This window comes from Lupinus angustifolius, chromosome LG06 (assembly GCF_001865875.1).
Source record: "Lupinus angustifolius cultivar Tanjil chromosome LG06, LupAngTanjil_v1.0, whole genome shotgun sequence".
Lineage (NCBI taxonomy): Eukaryota > Viridiplantae > Streptophyta > Magnoliopsida > Fabales > Fabaceae > Lupinus > Lupinus angustifolius.
In genome coordinates, this window is record NC_032014.1 from 24,190,805 (window position 1) to 24,198,291 (window position 7,487).

Sequence of the window (7,487 nt, forward strand, 5' to 3'; positions counted from 1 at the left end):
GTCAAAGATGCATAGTGTCATAAAGCTAACATTGAACCTACAAAATTTTGGGGTGGTTCTATTGCTAACAATTTGGGGGCACTTGTTACAAAAATTTTGAATAAAATAAAGTGTAGTGACATTTTTTTTAGTGATGAGTAGTTAGTAATATTATACAACTTGATTTATAGAATTTCTCCTGGTTGGTTCAATTTTTAATGATGACTTGATTAAACTAAGTTATTCAACAAGTAAACACTTGAATTGAATTGGTTGGATGGTACAAATAGAATAGAGTATTAATTCCCATTTATTATTGAATTAACATATTTGAAGGAAAAAGCAACTTTGTTGACAATTAATTATTATGTGGTAGGAAGAAATAGATTAGGCCGACTATCAAGGACATATTATCTGGCTTATAACATGTTAGATTAGATTTTTTTCATAAATAGATCAGATTCAGGCTTTTTGAAAAACCTATTTGCATTAACATACCAGACTTTAGGTTATTCAAAAGGCCTATTAAGTCTACCAGATCAGCCTATTTAATTATATTTTATAATTTGTTCATATTATACTTTAATATAAGTAATATTATCTATATATATATATATATAATTTTAATTAAAAATATAACTTAATTGTTAGGGTTAGAAGAGTCTAATTAAAAGTGTGGATGTTAACCTATTTAAATGTAGACATAATGACTCATTTTAATATTATATAGTATAACATGTCTTTAAACAGACTAACAAGCCAGACCAGACTTTTAAACAGATCAAACATAGGCTTTGAAATTTTTTTAAACAAACTAACAAGTCAGATTCAGACTCTTTTACATACTATATAAGCTGAGTATATTTAAGAAAATCTGACTTGACATGTTTCAACCTTAATTGGAAATTTCCACCATGTTTGTGTTTTTTGGGCCAGTCAATTTTAATTTTTTTTATAGGTAAAATTTCTTATGGGAGAAGACGGAATTGTGTACTTATTGGGATTTGGACCTATGTGCACACATTATGCTTCATAGTTTGACTAACTGAGCTGACGATGAGAAACTTAAATTTTGCCTTTATTTACTCACTCTTGTTTTTATCTTTACCCTTTCGGCCCAGAAGCTTATTTTATTATTTAAAGATGCATCGACAATAAATAATTTTATTATCAATTATCATAGTTTAATAAATAATTTTTCACCCGAAAGCCCAGACAAATAAACCTTAAATGAAAACCTCACTTTAGGTCTAAATATTGGTTGGATTGGCGCAAGTAAACACCTAAAAGCACATGCAACGATACATCTAAAGAAAGTTGAGTCTATGAGCTCTACCAAGCCAACTTTTTCCCTTTTGCATTAATCTAGTAACTCAAACAACATTTCCCCAATGCATTAATCTAATAATGTAAAGGTTCCTATGATAACCAAAAGGTTAAGGTCCGATTCCTAGAAATGACATTTGTTGTGAGACACAATCATACATCTAAGCATAATTAGTTCATTATCCAAATGGTGAGGGATGTTCTTGGTAGTTGGTAGTACAAAAAAAAGTTATTTTTATATGTCAATAACAATTATTTTTATTTCATCTTAAAACAAATAATTTCTATAATTTTGAAACAACAAATTACATAGACATGTTAATAATATATTTTGAAGCTAATCTTTTATTAATTGAAAGTAATACGGTAGTTTTTAATATCTCGAAGGAAAATATTGGCTTTGTTTGATAAAATTATCATCTAAGCTATCTGAAAGCTTATAAGCTATATGAAATCTTATAAAATAGGTAGAAGCTTATAAGCTAAGGGTGAAAAAACTAGGAGATGATATGCTGGTTGAATAATTCAATTTTTTTTGTAAGATTAACAAACAATTGCAAAACGAAATAAGTAAATAACATTTCCCTCTTCTATAGCTTCAATAATGGAAAAGATGCGATTTATCGACCAACATTGATAGTGATCCCGATATAGAGATTCACAACCCTAGTATGGAGGCAAGGTTAAAATTCAGAAATTGAAGCACTAGTATAAGAAGTAAAGTTGATGTATTATTGATCAATTAAGACAATATAAATAGTCTTATTTAAGCTAGAAAAAAAACATAATTGACCACTAATTTCAATGCCTATAATGTGCCCATTAAATCTGGTTTTATTTTCCGTAAACACTAAAGCAAAAGAGTCAAACAAAAACAACTGAAATATATCTAACAACACCTCCTTAAACTAATGTATCTGCGTTTTAGTCTGCAAGTAGAATAACTATGCCCCTCGCTTAAGCGAGAAACACACAGTGATTTGGCTTCTAGAGTTGCAAATTATCGCTTGAGCGAGCCCTTCTCGTTCACACGAGAAACACATAGTGATTTTGACGTCCAGTACTGTGTCTCTCGCTTGAGCGACACCCTTTCGCTCAGGCGAGAAACACACATAGATTTTGACTTCTAAACTTGTGAATTGTCGCTTGAGCGACAACCTCTCGCTCGGGCGAGAGTCAAACTTCATGCTTTCTCATTCTCTTTAGTAACTTCAACCATTCCAAGCATGCTACGAAGTTTCTCAAACTGCTCCAACTTTATTGGTTTTGTCATGATATCTGTAATTTGATCCTGAGAGTTGTAGTAACTCAGTTCAACAACTCCATCATTCACCAAGTCTCTTAAGAAATGGAACTTTACATCAATATGCTTGCTTTTCCCATGAAACACTGAATTTTTTGATAACTGTATGGCAGAGCTATTATCACACATAATTGCAGTTCCTGTCTTTTCTTCAACTCCAAGTTTCTTCAACACCCTTCTGAGCCAGACACACTAACATGCACACAATGATGTTGTATATACTCTACTTCCATAGTGGAAAGAGCGACCACTAGCTGTTTCTTTGAGGACCAAGAAACAACAGCAGACCCCATTATAAGCACGAATCCATAAGTACTTTTCCAATCGTCTAAGTTCCCGACATAATTACTGTTTATAAAGGCTGTGAATCTCAAGTTGTTTTCTCCTTTCTTATAAAGAATCCCAAGATTAGTTGTACCCTTTAAGTACCTTAAAATTATTTTTGCTGTAAGCCAATTGACATAGTTGGACTGGACATGAACCTACTTATTAGACTAACACCATACGTCAAATCAGGCCAGTGACAGTTAAATACATAATACTTTCAACTACCTGCTTAAATAGAGTTTCATCAACTCTAACTCCACCTACATCCTTGGACAACCTTGTACTTAGGACTATTGAATTCTTTACTACATTACAACCTCTCATGTCAAACCTTGCTAATACTTCTTGTGCATACCTTCTTTGGTAGATGAAAATTCCATTTGATCCATACTTAACTTCTATTCCAAGAAAATGTCTCATCCTTCCCAAGTCAGACATATCAAATTCCAACATCACTGAATTTTTAAATTCATCACCCATGACTTTATCATTCTCAGTAAAGATCAAATCATCAATATAAAGACTTATTATTAATATCTTACCTCCTTGCAACTTTGTGAATAGTGTGTGTTCAATGAGACGTTTCTCAAAACCTTCACGCACAAAGTAAGCTTCAATTTTGTTGTACCAAGCTCGAGGTGCCTGTTTAAGGCCATATAATGCCTTTCACAGTCTTTAGACTTTCTCTTATTCTCATTTCTTTATGAATCCCTTAGATTGCTGCACGAACACTTCTTTCTTGAGCTCCCCATGAAGAAAAGCACTCTTCGCATTAAGTTGAAAAATCTCCCAACTAAATTGTGCAACAATTTCTAGTATCACACAGATGGTATCAAGTCTTGTCACTGGAGCATATACTTTAGTATAATCTATTTCATGGAGTTGTGCATACCCTTTTGCCACCAGCTTTGCTTTGAGCTTCTCTACATCCTCATCTTCGTTAAGCTTAGTTTTGAATACCCATTTAACTCCAATAGGTTTGACTCCTTTAGGCAGTTTAGTAAGTTCCCAAGTTTGATTTCTCTCTATGGCTTCAATTTCTGCTGACATTACGTTTCTCCAAGTTTTGCTCTTCATTGCTTCTTCAAAAGAAACCGGATCATTCTCAGTCATTATCATCATCATTACATTCAGATTTTCTTCTTCAGATAATCCTTCTCCTGTTTCATAATCAGCCATCCAACCTGGTGGTCTTCTTCCTCGTTCACCCCTCCCTTCAACCAATTATGCATATGTATTTGGCTCATTTGAAGATGTAGGTGCCTCTATCGGACTGCTGTTCTAATTGTTTGAACCTATTTCACCATTTTCCTCTTCATCTAGGTCATCCCCTCCACCATTTTCATTCTCATCTTCCCATTCTAATAAATTTTGCTTGATTTCTTCTTTTGTTCTGCCCCACTCCCAACATTTCTCTTCTTCAAAAGTAACATCTTTACTAACAAAGATCTTCTTTGAAACTAGATCATATAACCTCCAGGCCTTAGACTCATCACTCACTCCTAAGAAGACACATTTTCTATGTTTATCATCCAACTTACTCCTCATTTGGTCTAGTATATGAATGTGTGCTATAATATTCAACTCATAGTTGCTTAATTGTCCCATTTCGTAATAAAGACATCTATAAGGAGCTTTCAAGAGTCAATTCCATGGAGTAAGTTTTATGCTATTCATTTCTGAGTCTAATTATTTTTTCTATTTTGCATGTTAAACTTTAGGATAATGTATTGATTGTAGAACTTTAGTCAAGACTATTTCAAATTTAGAGATGGAATTGGTTGTTGCAAGGGTAGCTCATGAGTCTATACAAAATGACTCTCCTATTCTAGAAGATATATGCATGACTGGATTATCCGATAAGAGAATGTACCAGATGATGGTAGGTATTAATACTGCATATAGCATCCACAAGGTTCATAATTTGATCCTTCTACTATTATGTTATTTCAGTATGTTTACTTTTTGGTTGTGGTTGGAGATGCTGATTCTTTTAATAATAATGCAAATAGGTGATAAAATAAAAAATCTAGAAGAAGATAAAGGTATTATCATGCACTTTGTAATTGGATACAGGTAGCTAAGTCATCTTTCCTTCAATGATTTGGTTACATAATTGGAAATTTTATCATGTTTTTTTTATTGCACTTGAAAATGCTTTGGTAAAATATTATTTTAGTTAGATAATAACCATGCCTTCAACATGTATTGTTACACAACATAAAGTGTTGTAAAGTTTTATCATTGATAACATTCATTGTTAGTTATAGCTCATAAGCATATTCAATGAATTATAAATTTGACCATTTTTTAATCTTTATCAATTGCTAAATTAAGGGGTATTTTAGACAAAGTAATCAAAGCAGAGGACAAAAAAACATGAAGATTTCTTGAGGTTCATAATTTAAGATATATGATCCTTTTCTTCCATTGTATCTTCCCCCTCCCATGCTAAATCAGGGGCCATTACTGTGAACTTATGGGATGTTGATTTCTTTGTTAAATTTGATGATGGTATTCATGTAAATATATGTTTCTAAAGTTTTAAAAAATCTTGATAATCTCTAACTTTATATATAAAATCATCAGGATTTGACATTTTGGAATTAACTTAAGCCTTTGGGATGGTGAAAATGTGAAAATGTTAACCTACTAAATGCCAAACATAAGTTTATATTTAAACTATTTGCCTTACTTTGCAATTCAATGTGTTTCAGCAACACTAGGAGAAACTTTAGCTAGAGACGGATCTAAATCTAGGATATACATAAGATGCATCAAATATGGACCTATCATATCTCAAAAGTAAGACATGCTTTTCTCTTATATTTGTTTTGTTGAATTATACTATTAAAACTTTCATAACTTCTTACATGTCTACTGTGTTGTGCAGAGGCATAAGGTACCATGAACTAGAACATTGGAAGTTTGGCGAGTCGGGAAACAGATACTTCCGTCATGCCACAAGGCAGTTGTATGACATTTCCATCGTTTTGGCTTCATAAATTGTAGTGAATCACTAAGTGATACTTCACTTTTAATGGAAAAAAAAGAATTCAATTAAAAATGAAAGCAAATTAGTAGACTGAAGAGTGCTAAAATTGTACTCTTGCCATGCATACATAAATTTTTGTCTCAGGAATCTTCTTCACATGTATGGCAATGAGGATGTGCCACTAGGGTCTTTGTTCATTGGATTTAATGTGGATCACATCGACGATTAAAGACTTTGTTGTGGCACTCCGCCGAGTAAATATTTTTATTGAACATATAAATTATATGGACATCTTTAATTAATTTATGTGACCACATAATTTTTTGCTCAAATTCTTGGTTGGGTTACTCTTGCAAATTGTGAATGGAAGGCTTAGGAAGACAACATTTGTGTTGCTTTATTTGATTGGAGCTGCATTATGATTTGTAGATATGCTGAAAGAATAAAAGAGGTGCATAGGAGGTGTGGAGAAGGTGAGAATGCTTTATGGAATACAATTTTATAGGATGTATAACTTTGGAGTTCTTCCTAACTCACAAAGATTTTTACTTTACATTACAATGCATCATAACATGCAAAGACTCTCTTTTGTTTTCTATATTTTTGTGAAGCATAGAAAATTATCATATTAAAAGAGCAAGCTAGGATGATAAAGAGAGCTCTTGCCTCATGGACCTTCTCCATTTTAAGAAGAGATTGACCATGGTAGCAAGCCATACAGGAAGCAAAAGATAGTCCATATATATTCTTTGATGCTTAAAGGGCCACTTTATTTTGTTGATATAGTTCTATGACTATCAAGCTCCTAATAAATATTTGTTTTTGGTGGTTGTTACTGCTCTTAGTACAAAGGTTCTATCTAAATTTGATTCTTCTAATTTGTCAATAAATATATCAACATTTGATGTTCTACTTATTTCGTTATCATTTTGGATGGTGATCAATATTATCGACACTCCACATTGTCTATCAATACTCTTTATTAACCAATAATTATTATAGGTTTATGTTTTATAAAATTATCATTGGCAAATAGGAAGGATGAATAAACAATTAAGACTATCAACAATAAACTCATTCATGATCAATAATAAACAATATTTTGTATGAATGCACAAAATAAATAATTAACTTTATTTTATTATTTTATTTTAAGAGAGTGAAATTATTGTTGGTCTTGATACCACTTAATCAATTACTCATGATTTTTTCGACTCTAGAGAAAGGAATGTAAAAAAAGTTTGCATTGCAATTTCAAAAATTTAAATAAGTAATGTAATTATATTTCATGTATCATCTATCATCAGTTTGATATTCATTCAAGATGATGAAATGTCTTATTTGGACATCATAAAATTTTCACAACCCTTGAAAAATGGACATTTTGGTCAATAAAATTATGCATTTCTATAGCAAAAAAAGTTCAAATTTTAAAACAATTAATTTACAACTTTAACCCTATAAATTGCATCTCATGACTAAGATGTATAACAAAAATAAATTGAGAATTTATGTTGAGACTATGCCATAACTAGCTGCAACAAGAAAAATATTATG

At 31.7% G+C, this 7,487-nt stretch overlaps 1 pseudogene; it reads left to right on the forward strand.

Moving 5' to 3' along the window:
- On the forward strand, window positions 4,168-6,692 carry LOC109350546 (annotated as a pseudogene).